Source organism: Papaver somniferum, chromosome 6 (assembly GCF_003573695.1).
Source record: "Papaver somniferum cultivar HN1 chromosome 6, ASM357369v1, whole genome shotgun sequence".
Lineage (NCBI taxonomy): Eukaryota > Viridiplantae > Streptophyta > Magnoliopsida > Ranunculales > Papaveraceae > Papaver > Papaver somniferum.
In genome coordinates, this window is record NC_039363.1 from 71,459,334 (window position 1) to 71,471,123 (window position 11,790).

Below are 11,790 nucleotides of genomic sequence, written 5' to 3' on the forward strand. Positions count from 1 at the left end.
TCAAACTCAAATTCTTCTAAAAAGATAAACTAATGCTCGATGGACCATCTGAAAATACCAAAATTCGCAGGAATGTTGTGCGGATAACATGGCAACATGGGCACGTCACCGTGGCCGGCCATGGTCGGTGCTTTGCTACCAAAATCCGGTCTAATCTCATTCGTTGATCAATGACCTAATTAATCCTCTCAAGTCCATATTTGGTTTAAGCTTTCTCCAACAACTTGAACCATCATCCATAGCTTGGTACCACTACCACTAATTTCCGATTTTGACACCCCATGGTCGGTCCCTCTCTCTGCCACAATTAGGTTTTACTACCTAATGCTCTGCAGAGCACTACTTTTGATTATGATTAGACACTAATTAATCATCCACAAACCAAATGCTCTGCAACTGACTTTGGTGAATGCTCAACCAAGTATTTGGGCGCCACATGGTCGGTCCATTACCATCAATGGCCGGCCCCCTCTCATCCACTGGTTGATTCTCACTCAGTAATTCGTGGATCATCCATATATCAAAGTTAAAGTTTTGAACATAATGCTCGACAGAGCATAATCCTGAACAGGTTCAAACACCAATAATTTATATTAATTCAGCAATTAATATTTTTCTTAATGATTTAATATTTGGTCAAGCTACTAATATTTTAATAATAATTTGTTGATTCAACTATCAATTGCTCTGAAAATCAATGTTGCTTCAACTATCAATATGCAATATTTCATATCGATCCAACTATCAGTATTTTGTTGGTTCATCAACCAATACTCGGTTGGTCCATCAACCAATACTCGGTTGGTTCATCAGTTGAACATTATTTTAATCTTCCTGCTTGCCATTCGAATTGCTCATGACATGTGGATCGACAATGAAACTTCTATGATCATTCAACAATGATCAAATTTGCATGACTTCTTACCAAATGCTTGACACATCAACATAATGACTTATTTCGATCAAGCAATCTCATTAAACATATGCTTATCAATCCAAATCGTTCAATTATCACTGTTGCTTCAGGTAGCACAATGATATGTCACAGTCATCAGTGACCCATCAAACTCAACGACTATGGTCCACAAAGCATGTTGATGTCTCATTAGGCACTTCATGATTCATCCATCATAATCGTGAATTATGAATTATGTTCTATTCATCAGTTAAGACTCATAGTCTAACTAGGTTAATAACTGATAACATAAAATATGTTTGCAAGGCAGACTTTCACATGAGACATTAATTCATGTCACAGGGGGAGTATTCACTAGGGTTTTGGTCTAACGGACTACATCACGTGTAATACCCACGTACTTTTTCTTAAAATATTGGGTTGCGAGACCAATCCATTTGGATTGGAAGACTAAAAGTAGCGGGATAAGGTGCCTGAAATCTAGTTATCGTTGTGTTTCAGTTGAGAAACACTTGGTTTTTGTCTGAGAAACTATATTTCTCTTTGTGTGAGCCTTCCCATAGCGTGTGTGGACGTTAATAGAGTTTTTATACTCGAATTTGCATTAGAAAGACACATGCCAGAGGTACGTGTCGCGTTTGGGGCGAGTCAGGGGCATTTTGGTCATTTCAGTATTTTGATAAGTTTCAACTACTAAAATAGATTGATTACGTTTTATTTTTCCAAAACTGTAATTTCTGATTATAGACTTCCAAAACTGTAATTTCTGAAGAACTTGGTCACTGTCCTGTTTATTTGAGACTTTTCAGATCAGATTTATACTTGATTTCTTCTGGTTATTATTTTTATTTCAAAGAGGAGTCTCTCAGATTTCTAACAGGACCAAGTTTCCTAAATTCCAGTGTATAATGAATCCTACACGAATTTCTGATTACGGACTACTAAAACTGAATTTTCTGAAGGATAGCACCTCTGTCATGTTTTGTTGAGAGATTTAAACATAGTTATATACCTTATTACCCTTGTTTATTATTTTTATGTCAAATTGGGGTTTCTTAGATTTCTAATGGTACCAAAACTTCTGAATTTCATTGGTTAATGATTTTTATACGAATTTTTGAATGTACCCTGTCGAAACGGAAATTTTCTGAGAAACGTGATTTCTGTCCTATTTTTCTCAAACACTTTGGAACATATATAGAACTCACCGATTTTACATATAATTTTTATCTGTAATCTTATGATTTCTTCTTTAAAATGAGCCAAGAACCAATGTATTTTGTTTAGTAATGAATTTTTGTGAATTTTGAAGTTTGGACTCTCAAAACTGCAGGTTTTTTGAAGCTATTGCACTGACAAGTTTTACTGGAGTGAATTCAACCTATTAATTAATTTATTGTTTTTGCTCATAATTTTTATGGAATACCTTATTCTTTCTTCTTTAAAATGAGATAAGAATAACTCATTTTCGTTGTGTAATAAAGTCTACACAAATTGTTGAGCACAAACCATGCAATCTGGATTTCAGAAACGTTTTATTGTTGTCTTATTCCTACATCTCTTGTTATCTGAGCTATTTTATTTTTGTATAAAAGGAAGTCTTTTATTGTTTCCAAAATGCTAATGTTTTTCTAGTTTTGATTTGAAATGTATCCCATGGTAAGTTTTGAAAACTAGAGGTTTAAAACAGCTTTGGTTTAGAACGGAGTTTGTTGCACAAATTCATTGATTTGGTGCATTTACCGATTTTGAGGTTTTCCCAGTTCTAAGATTTGATACTTAAATGTATTTATTATCTTGTTTTATGTGGTAAAAGTTAAGGTAAGTTGCTTCAATGGTTTATAAATCGATATATGATGATGATTTGTTCGATACTCGTATTTAACGATGTTTGCGAACTATTTGTGAACTGCGTTGAGAATCCTCTTGGTTACGAACCCTACTGTTGAGTTTGTCGGTCCCATAAGGGGAAATCCATATTAATGGTGACCTGCGGAAGATCGTCCGAGATGATAGGGTAGTTTTCTGATAAACTTCGACAAATGGTTATTCGGACGCTCACAGTAGATTATTGCGAACTCACTGGTTTAAGATGATTTCGATTGTGTATTGGCTTACAAAGCCTTTTATACTTCGATTTGGATGTGCTCAACAACTTAATGCATTGTTTATGCTTTAACCGACTCGATATCGTATCGTTATTTGTATTTGGGCATTGTTTATACTCGTGATATCGTATCGTTAACTCTCTACTGGGCTGTGGCTCACCCCCCTTTTTTTTTCCACAGAGGTTGAGGTCGGCTTGAGGTAATAAGCTTGCTTAATCTTAGTGCATTGAGCTTTGGGGGTCAAATTGAGTACATCACTTTGTATTCATGTATTTTCATGTGTATTTGGGTTGGATTATGAAAAAGGATATTGTATTTCCTATTGTTTTAGTTTGTGAAAAGTGATACTGTTGTTTCTTATTGAATTTGTTGTTTGTAAAGAGAATATTTTAATTAATAAGTGTGGGTCATGTTTAAATGGTTTCATGTCTCATATCTTGTATTCCACACTTTTTGGTTAACTGGTTTATGTAAATGAAACTTCTTTTGTTATGTTTAATAATAGCGTGACTTTTACTCTTGTTTACAAACTGGTTTTCAATCTGTGTATCTCAAATAACAGCTCGGAGAATTTGGAACTTGTCAGTTATCCGAACTCCGCGGCCGACTGGAAGTGAAAATTTTTCCGGGCCGTCACTGTTGGTATCAGAGCAACGTTTCGATTTTCTTTGGGATTTTGTTTATTTGCAAAGTGTTTTTCGCAGTTTTACTATGTTTTATTTTGAAAATTTTGGTATCGAAACATTTGATTTCATTACAAATGTTTAAAGTATATGATTGGGTTGTTAGAAAAAGAACCAGATACCATGATATGTATATGATTGGGTTGTTATTATCGAGTAGTTACTAACAATGTTAACATTTTCTCTAGCTTGTTTTGTTGATTCTGAATAGTGTGGGTTCAGTGTATTCCGCTTAAGCTAAAAAGAAGAAGGGTCTCAATAGAGAATTGAGACTGTCGAACAGAATAGTCGATCAGATTTGTGGAAGTGATGTGGCAACATCAGAACTTCGAAGAGACGATTTGAGAGCTAGAATCCGAGATCCGTAAGAAATATTTGGAGTTACTAGGAGGTAACGTTTGTAGGTTTCTTTCTTTGTTTTGAGTTTTAGGACATAATTCTTTTTAAGTGGGTAATGATGTAATACCCGCGTAATTTTTCTTAAAATATTGGGTTGCGAGACCAATCCATTTGGATTGGAAGACTAGAAGTAGCGCAATAAGGTGCCTGAAATCTAGTTGTCGTTGTGTTTCAGTTGAGAAACACTTGGTTTTTATCTGAGAAACTATATTTCTCTTTGTGTGAGCCTGCCTGTAGCGTGTGCGGACGTTAATAGAGTTTTTATACTCGAATTTTATTAGAAAGACACATGTTAGGGGTACGTGTCGCGTTTGGGGCGATTCAAGGGTATTTTGGTCATTTCAGTATTTTGATAAGTTTCAACTACTAAAATAGATTGATTACGTTTTACTTTTCCATCTGATTTCTATTACTCCTATATCAAAGAAAAGAAAATAAATTTTGGTCACAAAAGTTGGAATTTGAAGCTTGATTTACAATCGTTTGGTCGTTAACTTCATTGGGTTGATTTGGAAGCTTGAATTGCACAAAAGGTAGGGGAAAACCTTCTTTGAAACTGATTTGAATTGAATTTCATTGTTTTGATTCTATGATTTCATATTTAATTGAATTCAAGTTTATTCATACTCTTATGAAACTCTATGTGATGAATTTGTGATGTTTAAAATGAATTCATGCTTGTTTCTCTTGATTTTGATTTAGGTTTCATGAAACAAGTTAAGGTTTTCTTCTAATTTGATCTTAAAACTCTATTACTTCTAAAAATAATCCATGGGTACTCTCAATTTATTGGAATTGATCTTTACTTTCTCTTGGAACTCAATTTGAAAGTAATTCAAGGATTTCTGAAATAGTTTCTGTCATGTATTAGGGCTTAATTCTCACCCAATGGTTGTATTTTTATATGAAATATTGCCTTTTCATATTTAAAATTATACAAGAATCAATGAATTATGATAAGTAATGAAGTCTGGGTGAAGTTTTGATTATAGACTTCCAAAACTGTAATTTCTAAAGAACTTGGTCACTGTCCTGTTTATTTGAGACTTTTCAGATCAGATTTATACTTGATTTCTTCTGGTTATTATTTTTATTTCAAATAGGAGTCTCTCATATTTATAACAAGACCAAGTTTCCTAAATTCCATTGTATAATGAATCCTACACGAATTTTTGATTACAGACTACTAAAACTGAATTTTCTGAAGGACGGCACCTCTGTCATGTTTTGTTGAGAGATTTAAACATAGTTATGTACCTTATTACCCTTGTTTATTATTTTTATGTTAAAGTGGGGTTTCTTAGTTTCTAATGGTACCAAAAATTCTGAATTTCATTGTGTAATGATTTTTATACGAATTTTTGAATGTACACTATCGAAACGGCAATTTTCTGAGAAACGTGATTTTTGTTCTGTTTTTCTGAAACACTTTGGCACATATATAGAACTCACCGATTTTACATATAATTTTTATCTGAAATATTATGATTTATTCTTTAAAATGATCCAAGAACCAATGCATTTGGTTGAGTAATGAATTTTGTGTGAATTTTGAAGTTTGGACTCTCAAAACTGCAGGTTTTCTGAAGCTATTGCACTGACAAGTTTTACTGAAGTGAAATCGACCTGTTAATGAATTTATCGTAAGTTTTTCCTTATAATTTTTATGGAATACCTTATTCTTTATTCTTTAAAATGAGATAAAAATCATTCATTTTCGTTGTGTAATGAAGTCTACACAAATTTTTGAGCACAAACTATGCAATCTGGATTTCAGAAACGTTTTATTGTTATCTTATGCCTACATCTCTTGTTATCTGAGCTACATGATTTTTGTATAAAAGGAAGTCTTTTCTTGTTTCCAAAATGCTTATGTTTTTCTAGTTTTTATTTGAAATGTAGCCCATGGTAAGTTTTGAAAACTAGAGGTTTGAAACAGCTTTGGTTTAGAACGGAGTTTGTTGCACAAATTCATTGATTTGATGCATTTACCGATTTTGAGGTTTTCCTAGTTCTAAGATTTGATACTTAAATGTATTTATGCTCTTGTTTTATGTGGGAAAATTTAAGGTAAGTTGCTTCAATGGTTTAAAAATTGATATTTGATGATGATTTGTTCGATACTCGTATTTAACGATGTTTGTGAACTATTTGTGAACTGCATTGAGAATCCTCTTGGTTACGAACCCTACTGCTGAGTTTGTTGGTCCCATAAGGGGTAATCCATATTAATGGTGACCTGCAGAAGATCGTCCGGGACGATAGGGTAGTTTTCTGATAAACTTCGAGAAATGGTTATTCGGACCCTCACAGTAGATTATTGCGAACTCACTGGTTTAACATGATTTCGATTGTGTATTGGCTTACAAGGCCTTTGATACTTCGACTTGGATGTGCTCAACAACTTAATGCATTTTTTATGCTTTAATAGACTCGATATCTTATCGTTATTATTTTATACCCGTGTTATCGTATCGTTAACTCTCTACTGGGTTGTGGCTCAGCCTTTTGTTTTGTTTTGTTTTCCACAGAGGTTGAGGTCGGCTTGAGGTAATTAGCTTGCTTAATCTTAGTGCATTGAGCTTTGGGGGTCAAAGTGAGTACATCACTTTGTATTCATGTGTATCTGGGTTGGCTTATGAAAAAGGATATTGTATTTCCTATTGTTTTAGTTTGTGAAAAGTGATACTGTTGTTTCTTATTGAATTTGTTGTTTGTAAAGAGAGTAATTTAATTAGTAAATGTGGGTCATGTTTAAATGGTTTCATGTCTCATATCTTGTATTCCACACTTTTTGGTTAACTGGTTTATGTAAATGAAACTTCTTTTGTTATGTTTAATAATAGCATGAATTTTACTCTTGTTTACAAACTGGTTTTCAATCTGTGTATCTGAAATGACAGCTCGGAGAATTTGGAACTTGTCAGTTGACTGAACTCCACGACCGATTGGAAGCGAAACATTTTCCGGACCGTCACAGCACGTACGACGTGCAATATGTCCACGATGAGAAATGTGAGTAAGTCGTGCTAGCAGTGAAAGGAGTAAACGGGATAATGGATGTCCAATCAACCAAGTCTCCCACACAAAGCGGAACTAGTTTACACACGATTTCCTACTTCCCTATTCTCCCATTTTCTTCAACCGTCAACACTTACAGGAGATTGATGTGCTAACTACCTCTGCAATAAATAAGTTCCTCAACCTAACTTGATAAGACTAACAAGACTCAATGTAAGCAAACCTAAGACAGTCACTTATCAAGCATATAGAGAATTTTTCTCGTATTACACAGACAAATTATCTTCAAAGAAGATCAACACATCCCACTTCAATCAATTAATTTCTATTGATATCTACACATTCTCAGTTTCTCTCCCTATCGACCGAACCTTCTCCTTCCTTGTGACCAAATTGAATCTGGAACGACCAATATCTTGGTTTAGGCCAGAATCCTATATATTAGTATCTCGAACTCAAATTACTCCCGTGAAGCACATTTGTTTAAAGGTTTAGACGATTTTCTTTGTCGAGCATTTGCTTCATTCAAGCACTTGCCTACTCCACCACTTTTTCCCAGAAAAAACAATAAGCCGATTTTACCCGCAAATAACTGCACTCTTTTTCCTTCGCGATGGTTTTCAAAATGTGTTAACGTCTCTCTATCCGTGCTCACGAGAATAGCTAAGGATGAGTCAAGTTCATCCCTGAATTCCCGTAACCTCCTCGACCAACTAGTCTCTTTAATGGTAAGAAATACAACTTGGTATACTCACACGTATCGTCGACTTCCAGACCAAAATCCTAAATTATACCCCATGTGTGAGTTAGTCATTCTCCGTGGATGATGAGTTGTCAGGATAACAAGACTTACATATCTCGTGTTCTGAACGAGATTGTGGAGCAAGTAACGTGACTATTGTGAATGTTACCAGGACTCAGGCTTAGGTATTATGAAGTCAACTGTGACGTTTCTGTTAGAGCTACTCCATATAATAGAGTGTGGGTTATACTCATTAGACTTAGGATCGATTTGTGCTCAAGTGGCTCAGGTCTCATGGAGTAAACTGGGACGTGTCCATGAAAGTCACTTTATATAGAAGAGTGTGACTTATGCTCTAGTGGAGCATAAAAAACTTGTCGAGCTAGAGACAAGTTGGTCTAATTGACTTGAATTTATCTATATGACCCGCTAGGACTCTGCCCTTAATTTTATGCGTCAGAAAACCACCTTCTACAAGGGCACACATAAATTTTGCAATAGTGAACATGTGCTGAGTTATGTTGTAGATGTCGAGTCAAAATGTAGATTTTGGGTTACATAAGAGATCTTGAGACATTTTGGGTCACAGGTAACATTATTTTGAGCCGATGTGTTTTGTTCTAGGTCATAAAGATAAATCTTTTTGCTTATTATTTCACATAAGTAAAAAATGATTTGTGATGAATTCGTTTTATATGTGTACTATGCATCTAACCACTTGATTGACTCCGAAAAGTCATATTATGCGATATATATGAAGTTAAGTGGAGACCAATCAGCTAGTCTGCACTTAAGGGAGTCAATGGATGTCACAAGATACCAAAATTTGTTGGGATCCTCATTCAAATATTAACTATTATTCGAAAGTTTCGATCAGATATCCGAGCTGTTTATCTGAAAATATAATTAACCGAATACGAATTCAGGTAGGAAGGTATACGTATCATAAATTCTATGCATATATATATTTTCAAACATATAAAAGTGTCCGTAGTATTTATTTAAAACTTTTTTTCTTTATTTTGAAAATTTAATTAAAATTAAAAAAACATTTATATAATATCTTCATCCGAATTATTTTTTTATGATGTTGTATTGATTTTTCATAGTAATACAAATTATTTATTTTATTTTTCCTTTTATGATTCGGGAACGGATAATTATCCGATGTCCGAGTAAAACTTAGATACAAATTCGTAGTAGAAAAAAGCTTCATCCGGGTAATATATGGTGTTTTCTGATTCGGATACAGATAAACACTATTGCACCTGTATGCATTCTTTTACACCTTTTAAGTGTATACTTATATCTCGTTGTCCCTCTTTCTCTTCTAAAAGAAAAAAATCGGACCTAGAGCTTTTTACTTCTTCTTGCTTAGATATAATCATTTTGGGTTAGACCAGACTAAGAAATTTTAGTTTTTTAATGAATATTAGTAGATTGATTTATATTTTTAAGTTTTATTTTTGTTGTTTATGGTGTCGATTGACACATTTCTTTGCTATTTGGGCGAGCTTTAAAACGATTTTATCTTCGCTTTAATAACAATTCTTTCAAATCTTTATCGGGTTTCTTGATTGATATTTACGATTCATCAAGAACATTAATGATCCTGCTTGGTTCGCCTTAGATTCATCTTCAGTAAGAGGGAAAGGCATCTAAATTCGTCTGGATCTACAAGATTTTGAGCAAAATACTCCATTTTTTTGTTGAACATCTCTTATCGAAGAATAAAATTAGTTTTAAATGGTTGGAGTTGATTCCGCTTCACACGATCATTCATTACTACTAATTAAAAAAAAATTGGATATCTTTGTCGTTCATGGTTCTTTCTCTTCGCATTTAACTGCCATTGATGTCATCATTCGTATTTAGGTTTTCATTATCTTGTTATTGTTTTTTTTGTAAGCAACGTAATCATTATTTTGGTTTGAATAAATGAAATGTGATTTCCATTAAAAAAAAGTTGAAGAAAAAAATTTCTACACTTCTTAATATCCTTTTGACTGATGAGGCTTTCGTGGGTGCTTAACCCTTGGTACCCACTGAAATTCTGTGACACATAAGAGGGACAAAATGAATCCAAGTTTTTATTAGTAGTTCATGGCTATTAATCCTGGACTCATGACTCCCCTCGCCCTCAAAAGAAAAAAAAAATCATTCTTAAATTTAGAGTTCAGTTAGGTGCCACATGAAGAACAGCATTGAAACTATTTTTTTTGGTCCACCTCTACCAAACTTGAAATATAAACTGAGGGAACGTTTTGAAAACAACTAAAAAGTAAAACAGGGTTGTACACCTGCTAGGACTAGGACTCTGTTGACCTATAAAGATTTGGGGAAAAACGATTTAGTCCAAAAACGCGTGAAAATGTATGGATTAGTCCATCCCTAGTTAACTAGGTACAATTTAGTCCAAAAGTTATTTAAAATATGGAAAATACACATATAACTTTCCTGATTTACAATTTAGTCCAAATATTTACGGTTTAATCCAAAATAAGTCATGATGATGTCAGCAATTTTAAATAATATAAATAAATAAATAAAAACAATTTATCTTTCGAACCGTTTGTCCAAAATTCGCAAACCTTATATATTCATAAAGCTCTTTCCGAGAGCTACAAAAAAGAGTACCCATATGACTATAATTCTCATTTTTAAAAAATCTTAATTTCCACTTGTATACAAACATATACACGTTTATAAAAATCCAGAAAATCTTATGACAAGACAAGGTGCACCAGTTTGTACACCACATACAACTTGTTGTGCGCCCCCTCGTGCTGAACTAGTTTCATTACAACTACAGACTAATTGTATATCAATAAAAGTGACCTGCAGTTTCAAACACGACAGATGCATTATCCAACCAATTCATTAGAATGCAATTTAATGTATTACAAAACCATTACTAACTAGTCCTTCTACCCATAACTCCAAAAAGATTATGAATACGAGCACAATCTCTGCTAATATAATTGAACCAATTGATAATGTAAGGTAAATAGAATAGTGTAAAATCAAATCTTAGTAACTCGATAGAATGGTTTGATGATCGAGAACGGTCAAACTGGTCATGTAGCATTGCAATCTCAAGATGATAATCACGTGGCTATGCGATATGAGGATACTAAACTGATGGTGTAGCTCTGCAATCTCCGAATGGATGGATTGACAATATTTTTGTTACTCTGTCATTCTTCATATTCCCTATATCAAAACCAAGAAATGAATATATCATGATCACATCATCTCTAAAGATATATCAAGGAAAACTTCAGCAGAAATTTGCACTCTATTAAATTCATCAAACTTCTGCTAGCCAGCCGGGATAGAAACTAAGATAAGAACACTAGAGCTGATGAATTAACGGTCGTCTAACATCAATCATTCGGTTTATAAAAAAGACCTCCACAAAGTTAAGCATCAAAAGCATAACACGGAGTACAGTAAAAGTGGGCCAAACATGGCTTGCATCTAACTATTAATTTATGCATACTACCCCAAAAATCCAATTCAAATTACGATGTCGTTATCTTGTTCGAGAACGGGCCTCTTCAAAATTCGTTTAGTCATGGTTGTTAAAAACCACTCATTAAATAATCAACAGGTGCACATTAACGATCAACAAGGTGTACAAACTATGTACACATTAGGAATCAACATGTGTACAATTATGTACACATTAAGTATTCAATATTAAAAGGCCTCTCTGGAGAAAATTTAATTAACCCATTATGATTTCAATAAAAACTTGAAGCGAAAAGGCTACGACTAAGATTGTTACAAAAAGTTTAACTGTTTCGAAAACTGGTGTACTAAAAAGTACATTGCCTAGAACTGGTGTAGTAAAAATTACACTGCGTACAACTGGTGCACAAATAAGTACACCTCCTACAATCGGGAGAATAAAAGAAA